The sequence below is a fragment of the Aethalodelphis obliquidens genome, unplaced genomic scaffold, assembly GCF_003676395.1.
Source record: "Aethalodelphis obliquidens isolate GAN/ISIS:26980383/991018 unplaced genomic scaffold, ASM367639v1 scaffold4, whole genome shotgun sequence".
Classification (NCBI taxonomy): domain Eukaryota; kingdom Metazoa; phylum Chordata; class Mammalia; order Artiodactyla; family Delphinidae; genus Aethalodelphis; species Aethalodelphis obliquidens.
This window is the reverse complement of record NW_020837948.1, coordinates 48,891,273-48,910,296: the sequence shown is the minus strand read 5'-3', so window position 1 is coordinate 48,910,296 and position 19,024 is coordinate 48,891,273.

Here is a 19,024-nt window from a genome sequence, read left to right as displayed (position 1 = left end):
ATATACCAAATATATTATGGTCAAATATTTTAGAGCCATGTTATCCAAAGAATTTTTAATAAACCAGAATAGAATGCTTTTAATGTACTAGAGTAGAACTTTCACACTTGTTCATCCTCACTCCTGGCTACCTATTCTCTGTAAAAAAATTAAACTGTAATTGAGACAAACACTAAAACAGTCACATGGAAAATTGCAAGATATGGAATATTGTAGATAACTAGATCAGAATTCTTTCTACTACATTATACTATCTTCCTGTATTTGTGAGGTTTTCTTCCTAGTTGCCAAAATTAATTAGGGATAAAAGGGAATTTAGAAAGTATATAATGCCAATTTTTATTGTTATAGATGAATAAAAAATACAGAAAATTTTGAAGATATATATAAGGTGATACAGTTAGTTATATGCAAAATTAAAGCACAGGAGTCCTAACTCTCATTCTATTACTTTACACAGAGTACAGTTATTTAATTTCATGATATTTTAAATATGCAAACTTTACCAAGAGCCAGATCTTTTATATTACAATTCTAAAATCCCAATATCATCTTACTTTAAGTGTAGTAATTCTAAGACCCTTATTCTAAGAGTCATCCTAGACCAAAGAGAAAACATATTGAATCTTATTATAAATACTGCATTTCTCTAAGTAAGTGAAAGACGTTTTTCTCTTTTTCCTTTCTAGAAAATTTATAGAAACCCAATTTTAAATACCAGATGTACATGGAGGAAAATATTTTATCTCAAATAGGGATGCTGCAATAGATTTTGAAACTTATTACTCTGTTAGCTTGCACAATTAATACTTGAGGTACCTCATCATACCAGTCAGAATGGCCATCATTAAAACAAATAAGAAATGCTGGAGAGGATGTGGAGAAAAGGGAATCCTTCTCTCTTGGTGGGAATGTAAGTTGGTAGAGCCACTATGGAAAAGAGTATGGCAGTTCCTCAGAAAACTAAAAATAGAATTACCATATGACCCAGCAATCCCACTGCTGGTCATATATCAAGACAAAACTCTAATTCAAAAAGATACACGCACCCCTATGTTCATAGCAGCACTGTTCACAATATCCAAGACATGGAAACAACCTAAATGTTCATCGACAGATGAATGCATAAAGAAGATGTTGTACATAGATGCAATGAAATACTACTCAGCCATAAAAAAGAATGAAATAATGCCATTTGCAGCAATATGGGTACAACTAGAGATTATCATACTAAGTGAAGTCAGAAAGAGAAAGACAAATACCATATGACATTACTTGATGTAGAATCTAAAATATGACACAAATGAAACTATCTATGAAACAGAAATAGTGTCATGGACATAGAGAACTGACTTGTGGTTACCAAGGGGGAGCAGGTTGGGGAAGGATGAAGTGGGAGGTTGGGGTTAGTAGATGTAAGGTAGTATATATAGAATGAATAAACAACAAGGTCCTACTGTACAGCACAGAGAACTATATTCAATATCCTATGATAAACCCTAATGGAAAAGAATATAAAAAAGAATGTATATATTTGTATAACTGAATAACTTTGCTGTACAGCAGAAATTAACACAACATTGTAAATCAAATATGCTTCAACAAAAAATAAACAAAACAAAACAAAAATGCTGCTAAATCAGATACCTTCCACATGCTGAATAGATATTTTAGGAATTTTGTTTTTATGAAACCAAGCTTGTAGAATGTAAAGACAAAATACTAAACTACTGACATACTAGAGAATAAGATGTGATTATTTATGGCAAGTCAGGAAGCTATCACTAAGCTTTTGAAAACAGCTTACCTTTATAGTAATGATTCTGAAGGAAGACAAATGTAATTTTAAATAGTAAACTAGTACCAAAAAACCACATACAAGAAGTGATGCTTTGCTTCACAGAAACTCTATTACTTAATATTCCTTTCATTGCAGACAGTTTAGAGGGTCAGACATTTCTGAGAAGGCAGCTTGTACTTCATCATTTCTTCTTAGTAGCTAAGTGGCATTCCAGAAGAACACTCTTCAGAAATGTCAATGTGCTTAATGATAGGACAAACCACAAATGGATTGTCTAAAAGCTAAATAAGACTGGATTTTCCTGACAAAATAACAATAAAAGTTGGTCTCCATTGATAACCTCTTCTCTTTTGTCTCCTGGCTACCAAAACTAGCATATAATAAAATTTTCCATGGATCTAGAAGGAAAGAAATATACAGGTGACCAAGGATGTAGGGTCTCTTGATTAGCTCTAGTATAGCTTCCCCATTCCCACCAAACCTTCGCTATCCCTACCTTCTTCCCCACTCTTTGACATCTGGCCCACTGGACCAGACTACATCTCCCTCTCTTTTTAAAACAAATTCTCATTTTGTGAAAACACTCACATTTAAGGTTCTAATTCTCTTGGTGTTTTCTGTGTTTCTCTGCTTTTTTGATTTCATTTCCTGGTACACAAATAACAAGCACTAATTTATGAATAAGAGATGAACCACATATTGTTTCATAGAAATGTCTTAGATAGATCTGGGCTCATAGATGACTACTCAGATAGAATCAGCCTATGTGCAAGGCTTTTTAAACTATCAACTTCATGAAGTTGTGCACCACATATCCTTTTACAATGTAGTAGATGTGCACTTAACTTTCACTTATCCTACTTAACACACTGATTATTTCCATTTTTACTGTGAAACATACTGATGGGTGCCCATAGCATTTGCAGCCAGAAGGATACTTTAGTACACTTGTGCAATTCTCCCACTGGTTGAACTGTTTGCTTACCAGGAGTTAGTTGTGTCTATTCCCAGACCTGTTTATTGTCAGTTGCATTTGTTGTTGTAATCTTGAAATTTGATTAAAATATTGTATAGATTGATGAACTCGTAAAAAAAGAAAATAAGATTAATTTAATGGCAAATTTCTAAGCAAGTCACATATATAGGTTTTACATTTTAGAAAAGGGCTGTACAGAATGGGACTGAACTGAATTTAAATTCAAACTTTAAAACTAGAGCAACATTTAAAAGTTATAAATTGATTTATTTGCTTTGCCCATTTATCTTTGATTTCTTACATTTATGAATGGTCTTGTTATCACAATTAGTGGGCTAATTATTAAATTCCATCATAAAAGTAAATGCAATAAGAAAGAGTTATGCTTCTAGAAATCCTAATTTTAAACCAATAGATGAACTCTCAGGGTTATTCATTTCCTTTGCTAGCCCTGTCAGATGTTCCAGTACTTTAATCTGTAATGAACATGGGAAGGTATAACTGTATATACTCAAATAGCAGATCGTGCTGTGCTCGTGTCCAGCAAACTGGAAATTGAACTTCAGCTATAGTGGTGTTTAGTTGTTCTTTGAGATACAATAATTCCATTTTAGTAAAAAGCAGATTGAAAGAAGTTCACTGGAAACATTTGTTAAGTGTTTGCTAGAATAACTTAAATGTTTACTATTGACAAACTTTTGGCCAAAGGAGTTCTGAATCTGATGTCCTCTGATTTTAATCTAAGCACCTTTGAGAGCTCACCCTCCTATCTCCTTAGATGAACTAAACACATCAAACAGTGTTCACTTGGATAGAAATTACAAGTAACAGAATTTGTTAATTTTACAGATAGGGATATACTGAGTCTGAGAGATAAAGACCTAGGGTCAGATTATAAGCTAAATGTCTAATCATGAATCCAACTGGAAATAATCCATCAGGGAAAGGTTAGGGCTAGAGATAGAACTTGAGTAAATTGCAAAGACAAAAGAGGGTTCGAAGAGAGTCACCAGAATAAAAAAGAAACATGAAGACACAAAACCTGAGAACAATACATATTTAGTTGGGTGGAGAAGGAAAAGCAGGTATCTAGAGATTTTTTTTTTTTTTTTACATCTTTATTGGAGTATAATTGCTTTACGATGGTGTGTTAGTTTCTGCTTTATAACAAAGTGAATCAGTTATACATATAAATATGTTCCCATATCTCTTCCCTCTTGCGTCTCCCTCCCTCCCACCCCCCCTGTCCCACCCCTCTAGGTGGTCACAAAGAACCGAGCTGATCTCCCTGTGCTGTGTGGCTGCTTCCCACTAGCTATCTATTTTACATTTGGTAGTGTATATATGTCCATGCCACTCTCTCGCTTTGTCACAGCTTACCCTTCCCCCTCCCCATATCCTCAAGTCCATTCTCTAGTAGGTCTGTGTCTTTATTCCTGTCTTACCCCTAGGTACTTCATGACTTTTTTTTTTTCTTAAATTTCATATATATGTGTTAGCATATGGTATTTGTCTTTCTCTTTCTGACTTACTTCACTCTGTATGACTGACTCTAGGTCCATCCACCTCATTACAAAGACAACCCTCAGAATGGGAGAAAATATTTGCAGATGAAGCAACTGACAAAGGATTAATCTCCAAAATTTATAAGCAGCTCATGCAGCTCAATAACAAAAAAACAAATAACCCAATACAAAAATGGGCAGAAGACCTAAATAGACACTTCTCCAAAGAAGGTATACAGACTGCCAACAAACACATCATTAATCATTAGAGAAATGCAAATCAAAACTACAATGAGATATCATCTCACACCAGTCAGAATGGCCATCATCAAAAAATCTAGACACAGTAAATGCTGGAGAGGGTGTGGAGAAAAGGGAACACTCTTGCACTGCTGGTGGGAATGTGAATTGGTACAGCCACTATGGAGAACAGTATGGAGGTTCCTTAAAAAACTACAAATAGAACTACCATATGACCCAGAAATCCCACTACTGGGCATATACACCAAGAAAACCATAATTCAAAAAGAGTCATGTACTAAAATGTTCATTGCAGCTCTATTTACAATAGCCTGGAGATGGAAACAACCTAAGCATCCATCATCGGATGAATGAATAAAGAAGATGTGGCACATATATACAATGGAATATTACTCAGCCATAAAAAGAAATGAAATTGAGCTATTTGTAATAAAGAGAATTTTTACATAACCATGTTTATTGATTTCTGCAGTGTGGGTTCTTCCCTGAAGATATTTCTCAGGTCCTTCCCTTTTAGGTTTGACTTCCATGAGATATTGGAAAAATTCAAACTAATTGATTAATTTTGTTAATGTGCCTTGCTTGATGCAATATTCCCAGATCAGCAATGTAAGGAGAATGAAATTGAAAGCATTATTATTTTCCCTAAATATCTTATCTCCTGGGTGATTTCTTGCTTTTTAACTGTTACAGTCATGTTGTCTTCTAAGAAAGAAATTAACATTTTTGCCCAGAGCTTCCTCTCCTCTTATAGCTGAGGTAAGCATGAATATTTAAACAGAACTTTGATTTCATTTTGGCTATCACAAGGCAGAGAGAGCAGCATAGATTAGACAACTCTCTCAGGATCAGGTGCCTGTGTTCTCTGACTTGCTCCGTTGCAGAAATGTAGAAATCTCCATCTTAATCTTTACTACCTGAACATTCACATTTTAAAATAAATCCTCAAAAGTTTGTTCCGAGAAATCATAATCCCACGAGTAGTTGTACTTTCCTCTCGAAAGCCAAAAGTTGAAATTTTATTTTCAGCTTTGTGCTGGAGAAATTCTTCCCTAAACAATTGACTCCAGGAATATCCATCTCCTTCAGATATTTCTTTAACTTCTTTTTAATTTCCATGAGAAAAGCTATATGAGAATGCATAAGGGGCTTCTGGGAAGATGGTGGAAGAGTAAGACGTGGAGATCACCTTCCTCCCCACAGATACACCAGAAATACATCTACACTTGGAACAACTCCTACAGAACACCTACTGACCTCTGGCAAAAGACCTCAGACCTCCCAAAAGGCAAGAAACCCCCCACGTACCTTTAGGGCAAAAGAAAAAAGAATAAACAGAGACAAAAGGATAGGGACGGGACCTGCACCAGTGGCAGGGAGCTGTGAAGGAAGAAAGGTTTCCACACACTAGGAAGCCCCTTCGCGGGCGGCGCAGGGGAAAAGCTTCGGAGCCGCGGAGGAGAGCACAGCAACAGGGGTACGGAGGGCAAAGCGGAGAGATTCCCGCACAGAGGATCAGGGCCGACTGGCACTCACCAGTCCGAGAGGCTTGTCTGCTCACCTGCCGGGGCAGGCGGGGCTGGGACTTGAGGCTCGGGCTTCGGTCGGAGTGCCGGGAGAGGAATGGGGTTGGTGGCGTGAACAAGGCCTGAAGGGGGCTAGTGCACCACAGCTAGCCGGGAGGGAGTCCGGGGAAAAGTCTGGACCAGCCGAAGTGGCAAGAGACTTTTTCTTCCCTCTTTGTTTCCTGGTGCGCGAGGAGAGGGGATTAAGAACGCTCCTTAAAGGAGCTCCAGACACGGTAGTGAGCCGCGGCTAAAAGCGCGGACCCCAGAGACAGGCATAAGACGCTAAGGCTGCTGCTGCCGCCTCCAAGAAGCCTGTGTGCGAGCACAGGTCACTATCCACACCCCTCTTCCGGGGAGTCTGTGCAGCCCTCCACTGCCAGGGTCCCGGGTTCCACAGACAACTTACCCGAGGGAGCGCATGGCGCGCCTCAGGCTGGTGCAACGTCATGCCAGGCTCCACCGCCGCAGGCTTGCCCCGCACTTCGTGCCGCTCCCTCCCCCAGTCCTGAGTGAGCCAGAGCCCCCGAATCAGCGGCTCCTTTAACCCCGTCCTGTCTGAGCGAAGAACAGACGCCTTCTGGCAACGTACACGCAGAGGCGGGGCCAAATCCAAAGCTGAGCCCCTGGGAGCTGTGAGAACAAAGAAGAGAAAGGGAAATCTCTCCCAGCAGGCTCAGGGGCAGCGGATTAAATCTCCACAATCAACTTGATGTACTCTGCACCTGTGGAATATATGAATAGACAACGAATCATCCCAAATTAAGCAGGTGGACTTTGAGAGCAAGATTTATGATTTTTTTCCCCTTTTCCTCATTTTGTGAGTGTGTATATATATATACGCTTCTGTGTGAGATTTTATCTGTATAGCTTTGCTTCCACCATTTGTCCGAGGGTTCTTTCTGTCCTTTTTTTTTTTAAATTTTTTTCTTAATAATTACTTTTCATTTTCATAACTTTATTATATTTAACTTTAATTTCGTTCTTTCTTTCCTTCCTTCCCTCCTTTAGACAACGAATCATCCCAAATTAAGGAGGTGGACTTTGAGAACAAGATTTATGATTTTTTCCCCTTTTCCTCTTTTTGTGAGTGTGTATGTGTATGCTTCTGTGTGAGATTTTGTCTATATAGCTCTGCTTCCACCATTTGTCCTAGGGTTCTATCCGTCCATTTTTTTTTCTCTTAATAATTATTTTTTTATTTTAATAACGTTATTATATTTTATCTTAATTTATTTTATTTTACTTTATCTTCTTTCTTTTTATCCGTCCTTCCCTCCATTCTTCCTTCCTTCCTCCCTCCCTCCCTCCCTCCTTTCTTTCTTTCTTTCTTTCTTTCTTCTTCTAATAATTCTTTCTTTCTACTTTTTCTCCCGTTAATTCTGAGCCATGTGGATGAAAGGCTCTTGGTGCTTCAGCCAGGAGTCAGTGCTGTGCCTCTGAGGTGGGAAAGCCAACTTCAGGACACTGGTCCACAAGAGACCTCCCAGCTCCACATAATATAAAACGGCAAAAATCTCACAGAGATCTCCATCTGAACACCAGCACCCAGCTTCACCCAACGACCAGCAAGCTACAGTGCTGGACATCCTATGCCAAACAACTAGCAAAAAGGGACACAACCCCACCCATTAGAAGACAGGCTGCCTAAAATCATAATAAGTCCACAAACACCCCAAAACACACCACCCGACATGGACCTGCCCACCAGAAAGACAAGATCCAGCCTCATCCACCAGAACACAGGCACTAGTCCCCTCCACCAGGAAGCCTACACAACCCACTGAACCAACCTTAGCCACTGGGGACAGACACCAAAAACAACGGGAACTACGAACCAGCATCCTGCAAAGGAGACCCCAAACACAGTAAGATAAGCAAAATGAGAAGACAGAAAAACACACCGCAGATGAAGGAGCAAGATAAAAACCCACCAGACCTAACAAATGAAGAGGAAATAGGCAGTCTACCTGAAAAAGAATTCAGAATAATGATAGTAAAGATGATCCAAAATCTTGGAAATAGAATAGACAAAATGCAAGATACATTTAACAAGGACCTAGAAGAACTAAAGATGAAACAAACAACGATGAACAACACAATAAATGAAATGAAAAATACTCTAGATGGGATCAATAGCAGAATAACTGAGGCAGAAGAACGGATAAGTGACCTGGAAGATAGAATAGTGGAAATAACTACTTCAGAGAAGAATAAAGAAAAAAGAATGAAAAGAACTGAGGACAGTTTCAGAGACCTCTGGGACAACATCAAATGCACCAACATTCTTCTTCCAGAAGAAGAAGAGAAAAAGAAAGGGACTGAGAAAATATTTGAAAAGATTATAGTTGAAAACTTCCCTAATATGGGAAAGGAAATAGTCAAGTCCAGGAAGCACAGAGAGTCCCATACAGGATAAATCCAAGGAGAAATATGCCAAGACACATATTAATCAAACTGTCAAAAATTTAATACAAAGAAAGCATATTAAAAGCAGCAAAGGAAAAACAACAAATAACACACAAGGGAATCCCCATAAGGTTAACAGCTGATCTTTCAGCAGAAACTCTGCAAGACAGAAGGGAGTGGCAGGACATATTTAAAGTGATGAAGAAGAAAAACCTTCCACCAAGATTACTCTACCCAGCAAGGATCTCATTCAGATTTGATGGAGAAATTAAAACCTTTACAGACAAGCAAAAGAAGAGAGAGTTCAGCACCACCAAACCAGCACTACAACAACTGCTAAAGGAACTTCTCTAGGCAAGAAACACAAGAGAAGGAAAAGACCGATAATAATGAACCCAAAACAATTAAGAAAATGGGAATAGGAACATACATATTGATAATTACCTTAAATGTAAATGGACTAAATGCTCCCACCAAAAGACACAGATTGGCTGAATGGATACAAAAACAAGACCCATATATTTGCTGTCTACAAGAGACCGACTTTAGACCTAGAGACACATACAAACTGAAAGTAAGGGGCTGGAAAAAGATATTTCATGCAAATGGAAACCAACAGAAAGCTGGAGTAGTAATTCTCATATCAGACAAAATAGACTTTAAAATAAAGACTATTAGAAGAGACAAGGACACTACGTAATGATCAAGGGATCGATTGAAGAAGAACACATAACGATTGTAAATATTAATGCACCCAACATAGGAGCACCTCAATACATAAGGCAAATACTAACAGCTATAAAAGCGGATATCGAAAGTAACATATTCATAGTAGGGGACTTTAACACCCCATTTTCACCAATGGACAGTACATCCAAAATGAAAATAAATAAGAAAACACAAGCTTTAAATGATACATTAAAGAAGATGAACTCAATTGATATTTATAGGAAATTCCATCCAAAAACAACAGAATACACATTTTTCTCAAGTGCTCATGGAACATTCTCCAGGATAGATCATATCTTGGGTCACAAATCAAGCCTTGGTAAATTTAAGAAATTGAAATTGTATCAAATATCTTTTCTGACCACAGCGCTATGAGACTAGATATCAATTACAGGAAAAGATCTGTAAAAAATAAAAACACATGGAGGCTAAACAATACACTACTTAATAACAAAGTGATCACTGAAGAAATCAAAGAGGAAATTAAAAAATACCTAGAAACAAATGGCAATGGAGACACGATGACCCAAAATCTATGGGATGCAGCAAAAGCAATTCTAAGAGGGAAGTTTATAGCAATACAATCCTACCTTAAGAAACAGGAAACATCTTGAATAAACAACCTAACCTTTCACCTAAAACAATTAGAGAAAGAAGAAGAAGAAAAACCCCAAAGTTAGCAGAAGGAAAGAAATCATAAAAATCAGATCAGAAATAAATGAAAAAGAAATGAAAGATACGATAGCAAACATCAATAAAACTAAAAGCTGGTTCTTTGAGAAGATAAACAAAATTGATAAACCATTAGCCAGACTCATCAAGAAGAAAAGGGATGAGACTCAAATCAATAGAATTAGAAATGAAAAAGGAGAAGTAACAACTGACACTGCAGAAATACAAAAGATCATGAGAGATTACTACAGGCAACACTATGCCAATAAAATGGACAACATGGAGGAAGTGGACAAATTCTTAGAAGTGCACAACCTGCCAAGACTGTATCAGGAAGAAATAGAAAATATGAACAGACCAATCACAAGCACTGAAATCAAAACTGTGATTAAAAATCTTCCAACAAACAAAAGCCCAGGACCAGATGGCTTCACAGGCAAATTCTATCAAACATTTAGAGAAGAGCTAACACCTATCCTTCTCAAACTCTTCCAAAATAGAGCAGAGGGAGGAACACTCCCAAACTCATTCTACAAGGCCACCATCACCCTGATACCAAAACCAGACAAGGATGTCACAAAGAAAGAAAACTACAGGCCAATATCACTGATGAACATAGATGCAGAAATCCTCAACAAAATACTAGCAAACAGAATCCAACAGCACATTAAACGGATCATACACCATGATCAAGTGGGGTTATTCCAGGAATGCAAGGATTCTTCAATATACGCAAATCAATCAACGTGATACACCATATTAACAAATTGAAGGAGAAATACCATATGATCATCTCAATAGATGCAGAGAAAGCTTTTGACAAAATTCAACACCCATTTATGATAAAAACCCTGCAGAAAGTAGGCATAGAGGGAACTTTCCTCAACATAATAAAGGCCATATATGAGAAACCCACAGCCAACATCATCCTCAATGGTGAAAAACTGAAAGCATTTCCACTAAGATCAGGAACGAGAAAAGGTTGCCCACTCTCACCACTCTTATTCAACATAGTTTTGGAAGTTTTAGCCACAGCAATCAGAGAAGAAAAAGAAATAAAAGGAATCCAAATAGGAAAAGAAGAAATAAAGCTGTCACTGTTTGCAGATGACATGATACTATACATAGAGAATCCTAAAGATGCTACCAGAAAACTACTAGAGCTAATCCATGAATTTGGTAAAGTAGCAGGATTCAAAATTAATGCACAGAAATCTCTGGCATTCCTATACAGTAATGATGGAAAATCTGAAAGTGAAATCAAGAAAACACTCCCATTTACCATTGCAGCAAAAAGAATAAAATATCTAGGAATAAACCTACCTAAGGAGACAAAACACCTGTATGCAGAAAATTAAAAGACACTGATGAAAGAAATTAAAGATGATACAAATAGATGGAGAGATATACCATGTTCTTGGATTGGAAGAATCAACATTGTGAAAATGACTGTACTACCCAAAGCAATCTATAGATTCAATGCAATCCCTATCAAACTACCACTGGCATTTTTCACAGAACTAGAATAAAAAATTTCACAATTTGTATGGAAACACAAAAGACCCCGAACAGCAAAAGCAATCTTGAGAACGAAAAACGGAGCTGGAGGAATCAGGCTCCCTGACTTCAGACTATACAACAAAGCCACAGTAATCAAGACAGTATGGTACAGGCACAAAAACAGAAAGATAGATCAATGGAACAGGATAGAAAGCAGGAAACCATAAACAAGACCAAAACACAACCCTCAGAATGGGAGAAAATATTTGCAAATGAAGAAACTGACAAAGGATTAATCTCCAAAATTTATAAGCAGCTCATGCAGCTTAATAACAAAAAAACAAACAACCCAATCCAAAAATGGGCAGAAGATCTAAATAGACATTTCTCCAGAGAAAATATACAGACTGCCAACAAACACATGAAATAATGCTCAACATCACTAATCATTAGAGAAATGCAAATCAAAACTGCAATGAGATATCATCTCACACCAGTCAGAATGGCCATCATCAAAAAATCTAGAAATAATAAATGCTGGAGATGGCGTGGAGAAAAGGGAACCCTCTTGCACTGTTGGTTGTAATGTAAATTGATACAGTCACTGTGGAGAACAGTATGGAGGTTCCTTAAAAAACTACAAATAGAACTACCATGTGATCCAGCAATCCCACTACTGGCCATATACCCTGAGAAAACCATAATTCACAAAGAGTCATGTACCAAAATGTTCATTGCAGCTCTATTTACAATAGCCCAGAGATGGAAACAACCTAAGTGCCCATCATCGGATGAATGGATAAAGAAGATGTGGCACATATATACAATGGAATATTACTCAGCCATAAAAAGAAATGAAATTGAGCTATTTGTAATGAGGTGGATAGACCTAGAGTCTGTCATACAGAATGAAGTAAGTCAGAAAGAGAAAGCCAAATACTGTATGCTAACACATATATATGGAATTTAAGAAAAAAAAAGTCATGAGGAACCTAGGGGTAAGACAGGAATAAAGACACAGACCTACTAGAGAATGGACTTGTGGACATGGGGAGGGGGGAGGGTAAGCTGTGAGAAAGAGAGAGGCATGGACATATATACACTACCAAACGTAAGGTAGATAGCTAGTGGGAAGCAGCCGCATAGCACAGGGAGATCAGCTCGGTGCTTTGTGATCGCCTGGAGGGGTGGGATAGGGAGGCTAGGAGGGAGGGAGACGCAAGAGGGAAGAGATATGGGAACATATGTATATATATAACTGATTCATTTTGTTATAAAGCAGAAACTAACACACCATTGTAAAGCAATTATACTCGAATAAAGATGTTAAAAAATTAAAAAAAAAAAGAATGCATAGGTGGTTAACGCAGTAAATAACACAATTTAATGAAATGGTATTAAATAGCCATTAATATATTTGACAAATATTGTACAGAATAGTAGATTTAACTTGTTTTAATCTTTTTAATTTATTTTTATTTTTTCTATCATTTTTAATTTTTTTTGTATTGTTTATTGGAGTGTAGGTGTTTTACAATGTCGTGTTAATTTCTGCTGACAGCAAAGTGAATCAGTTACACTTATACATATGTCCACTCTTTTTAGATTCTTTTCCCATATAGGTCATTACAGAGTGTTTAGTAGATTTCCCTTTGCTCTACAGTAGGTCCTTATTAGTTATCTACTTTATATATAGTAGTGTGTATATGTGTTTTAATCCTTTAATAGAAAGTTAGTAGACAATAAGTATCTCTATGGTATCTATGTTTCAGTCTCTATCTGCCCCTGAATGTCATTGTAGCTAATTAAAGATTATGTCTTTGTTACAAAGACATAGCTAGAATTAAGACATTTCAACTCTTAAAGACGAGAAATACCATGAAATGTAATCTTTTCACTCATAAAAGTATTTATTTGAGCTTACTATATGGCAGGTACTATTTTAAGTTATGCACATTCAAAACAAATAAACAAACAAACAAACAGGTCTTGCCTATAAGTAACTGATAATAGGAGAAAAGGAAACTAAGGTAATAAATAGTGTGGTAATATAAAGTAAAACAAACTTCTATGTCAATATCATTATTTTTGTACATAGCAAAAATAAAAAATGAAATTAAAATATTTGAACTGTTGACAAGTAAATAGAATTGAGTTTTTTAAAAATCTATGTTTTTTCAATTTTAGGAATGTTTCAAATACTTTGATAATAACATGTGGATATACAACATCACAACTTATAATATCTGGCATATTTATTCAGTATAATTTTATTAATTGCATAGGTAACAGGGCAACAGAATTAATAGATGACATGACCAGAGTACTGAGTAATTAGAATGGGAATGTTAGAATTAGATCATTAACCACCTGTGTTTTTGCTTAATGACGAGATGTCCACTGAAACTAGAAACAAAGGAAAGAATAATAACAAATTCAGTAAAAGGTTGTGTTTAATTGTGCTTAGTGTATATAGTAGAAAACTCTAAAAAAAAAAGGGACATGGGAAAGATTATGAATAATATGGAATGCAGAGTGTGTTAGATTTACCGTTAACTGGAAAAAATATAACTATTATACAAAGCCTCTCTTACTTGAAACATTGCTGTTTATTGTTAACATTCTCAAAAGTATAGAATCATTTCCTGTCATAGAAATCATCACAATTTTTCACTGGTGATTGCAGATGTGCTGCTTATTTCTAGCTATCCTCTCCAGATCCAATCTCCATTCTTTGCACTTCCATGTGCCCTGGGAGATATGATTTTCATGAACTGCATCAGTGAGCCCCTTTACCTCTAGCTTGCTCTTGCATTTTTGACCAAAGTTATACATTTGCAGTAACAAGGGAAAATCGCAAAGGAAGAGGTGGGGTATTTTTGCCACTCTCTCTCCCTCCTGAGTGAACAAGGGATAGGTGTGTTCCTCCTGTGAGAGGGCCCTCCCACACTTACAGCCATTTTTTTTTCTGGATTCATTAACTACTCCCTGGGCTGGCTACTTCACACCTATGAACCAGTAGTTCCTAGCCCTGGGTGCCTCACTTTTCATTTGACTTTTTATACCCTCTCTCACACCTTTAGATATAGCACTTCTCTGAACTCTTCTCAATAAACCACCTTGAATATGTCATTTCTTTTCTGCCAGAACTCTGACTGAAAAATAGTTTCTACCGGTGATTTTGGATCAGCATTGTATAGATAGAGAAAATACTAGAGACTGGAAAAATTTCATGAATTCTAGTTTACACTCTATAGCCTCTTTTTAAAAAAACTTATGGGGGCCTCTCACTGTTGTGGCCTCTCCCATTGTGGAGCACAGGCTCCGGACGCGCAGGCTCAACGGCCATGGCTCACGGGCCCAGCCGCTCCGCGGCATGTGGGATCTTCCCAGACCAGGGCACGAACCCGTGTCCCCTGCATCGGCAGGCGGACTCTCAACCACTGCACCACCAGGGAAGCCCTAAAAAACTTTTTTTAACTGAAGTATAGTTGATTTACAATATTGTGTTTGTTTCAGGTATACAGTAAAGTGACTTCATAATACATATATATCTATATATTTTTTTATTTTTTTCCATTATAGTTTAAGATATTGAATATAAGATATTGAATTCCCTGTGCTATATTGTAAATCCTTGTTGTTTATCTATTCTATGTATGATAGTGTACATCTGTTAATCCCATAATCCCAATATATCCCTCCTACCCCAGGCATTCTTATATATTACTGCTGGAAATATATATTATTATAAACATGCTAGAAACAGATAGAGGAATGTACTGCAAGGTCCTTTACAATGCTGATACTTTGATGCACAATAGTTCCATTTTGGGGATCCTTTCCTAAGAAAATAAAGAGAAGTGTTGACAAAGATGTTCATCGCAGGCTTGTTTGTAATATCTGCCTATTGGAGATAACATAATAACCTACTTTATAGGAGTAATAAACTACAACACATCTATATAAAAAATTGCAATGGAGGCAATAATGTAAAATATCCAAAGATTGTTATAAATATCATTAAAAAATTAAGTAAAAATATAAGGAATGCAAAATTTAAGACATGATATTATAATATTTAAATTTTATGCAGAATAATCTTAACAATGTTTTCATCTATTTATAAGTCTGTAGGTGAGGTTTCCTTATTTTCTTCATATTTTTCTATGCTATTTTTTCCCCATTGGTTACATACCGAGAGAGAAAGTGATGAGTGTGCAGATTAAACCATTTTGGTCCATGGTGCAAATATATTTCTCATTGAAAAAATAATATACTGGAATCCATATTTTAATGATCAGTTTCTATGCCCTGTAGACCTTAGTCCATCTACCTCTGATAAGGGCATACAGTTGCTTGGTTTTCTGATAAAAAAGATTACTGAGATAAGAACTATGACTTAATAAGTTCAAAAGATTATGCAAACCACATGAAGTCAATGAGTAGATAGATGGCATGCCATACCAAGGTAACATGCCAATTTCACCAGGTGATCATTTTAAAAACAAAAGCTCTTTGTGTTCCATTACAAGAGCAAATATTAAGGAAAATGAGACAGACAACATAATCAAAGAGAAAATATGTATTTTGTGGTTTATGCCCATTTCTTCTCAGAGCATTTGAAAAATGAATATAATTTAATTTCATTCTCACTGTTCACTATTTCCTCCAACACTGAATTGAAATGAAGAGACATACAATTGAATACCAACAATGTGTTGTCTGAATAAATCATGTCTGGATTGACCTTCAGATACAATTTTTTTTAACCTAAATAACAATGACTTTTTACTCCAAATGTAATTTTGACTCTCAATATATCCTTTCAAATATGTATTGTGGTTCATAGTCTTTTTAATTAAAAAATATGTATGTGTGTATATTTTTCACAACATGGATTTTCAGTGACAAAAAAGAAGTTCTTTAGAATATCTGTCTAACATGCAGGCCATATATACGCTAAAAGCTTATTCATTATATTGTTAATTAATATATTTAATAGTATGAATATATGATAGTGTATTCTCTTAAATATTTCACAACATTAATATTATGCAATATCCAACAGTGTTCTTAGGTTTATTTGCTTTCCTTCAGCAATAAGATTTGTTATTATCTTTGTGATTACTTTCACAAATTTCTTAGTTATAGTATTATATTGCTTGTTTTCATTATAATTCATTCAACACTGAATGATGTCACCTTAGTTTCCTGAAAATTATATCCAAATAGATTTTTTAAACAATCAGTTTGCAGGGACTTCCCTGGTGGTCCAGTGGTTAAGACTTTGCCTTCCAATGCAGGGGGTGCAGGTTTAATCCCTGGTCAGAAAGCTAAGATCCCACATGCCTCAGGGCCAAAAATCCAAAACATAAAACAGAAGCAATATTGTAACAAATTCAATAAAGAGTTTAAAAATGGTCCACATCAAAAACATCTTTAAAAAAAGATGAGTTTGCATAATTTGTCCAAATGACAATTGGTTTACTAGTTGGACCACTGTGCTTTCTTTGCAATTCATGTGAAAATATTGATAGTTTTATTCACTATTTGATAATCAGTTCTTATAACAGACAACATAGTTAGAAATACAAATAAAATGACTCACTATTAAATTTAGTTACTAGCTATTCCGTGGTTTCTATATTTTCTTTTTTAGCTGCTTGTGCAAAATCATTACTTCTTTTATTCATTTATGCCACTATATTTATTGACATCTGTATTCCCAATGGAAATCTGTTTATAATGCTCACTGTTTATATTTTCAATACTAGTCAGTTATAGCAATTATATTATTATTTACCTCAGCATTCTAAAAGTCAGTCAATAACACAATCATTACTTTACAAAAGTGCACATTTAACCAATGGAAAAGCCATTAGCTTAGATGATAGATTCTCAATCCTGGCTGCATGTTGGAATGCTAGTCTAACCAGAGATGTTTGGAGCTGTTTTTTTTTATTTTTTTACTTTACTTTATTTTTTTAACATCTTTATTGGAGTATAATTGCTTTACAATGTTGTGTTAGTTTCTGCTGAATAACAAAGTGAATCAGCTATACATATACATATATCCCCATATCCCCTCCCTCTTGCGTCTCCCTCCCAGCATTGACATATATACACTACTGAATGTAAAATAGATAGCTAGTGGGAAGCAGCTGCATAGCACAGGGAGATCAGCTCCGTGCTTTGTGACTACAGCCTCTTTTTAACTGTCTGATTATTTTTCCGTGTGTCCACAATCTTCATAGTTTTGATTAAGCAATACTTTGGAATGAGCAATAGGGAGAAACACATCATGCATTCTTTTTCACTAGAAAATATTGCAATGATTCCTTATGTTATCAACCTTTACTAAAGTAAGTAATTATGTACAATCTATGGCCATTTACTAGAATTTCCCCAAATACTACATTTTATTCAACTGTATTATTATATAACCCAGCAACAAAGACAGCATCTCACCAAACTCATATTTCTTTTATATAGAAACAGAATTATTAATTTACTGGTAATAGCATAATTTCACTTATACCAAACTAAAAAACATATTAGCACCTATAATACAATAAAAATATGAATTATTAGTAGTTTTATGTTTTGCTAGCTTTAGATTTTATTTACATATATTTTACAAAATATTTACAAATTGTTATTAGACAATTATAAATAGAGACAATTAGGTCTCATATATAATATTTTAGAATAACTGAAATATAAATTTATATGTCTTGAGGAATATTTTATCTCTTTCCCTAAATAGGAATATTGTTTTAAAAATTATACATATTGATTCAAAAATGAGATTATAAATTATGATGCATACTTAGAAGTATTTATAACTCCTAATCCCTAATGAAAGCATCCTTGATAGCTTTCCATACGGGATCACATTTAAAGTCTTTAACATAATAAAACTCTGCATATTTAATTCAACTTGACTGTCAATTGATTAGATCAGGTTAATTGAGGTAAGGTCATGTTTTTTCTAAATCCTTAACAATATTTGTATAATTAGTTCATGAACTTTTTTTAATTGCTTCTTGTCCCAAATCACAATTATTCTGTTTTCAAATATAATCTGATATAAATGTCTGTGTAAATGGTATATGTATTTGTTATCTATTATTGTGTATGAAATTACCCCCAAATTTATTGTTTTAAAACATCATTTATTATCTCATAATTTCTGTGTTAGGAATTTGAAGTTGTTTAGCTGAATGGCTTTAGCTGAAGGTCTGTCATGAAGTTGAAGTCCAGATGTTGGCCAAGGCTGCAGTCATCTGAAGGCCCAACTGGTGTTGGAGGATCTACTTCCAAGCTCATACTTCCTTCTTGGCTATTGGCAGGAGGCCTCAGTTCCTCATCACATGGACCTCTCCCCAGAACATGGCAGCTGGCTTCATTCTGAAGCTTTCAAGAGCAAATGGGCAAAGAGATAAAAAGGAGAGAATGAGAGAGAGAAGCCATAATGTCAGAAGCTAATACCATTCCTTCTGCTATATCCTATCAGTCCTATACACCAATGCTGACACAGTGTAGGCAGGGACAACACAAAGGAATATTGGCAAGTGGAGATCATTAGGCCATCTTGGAGGCT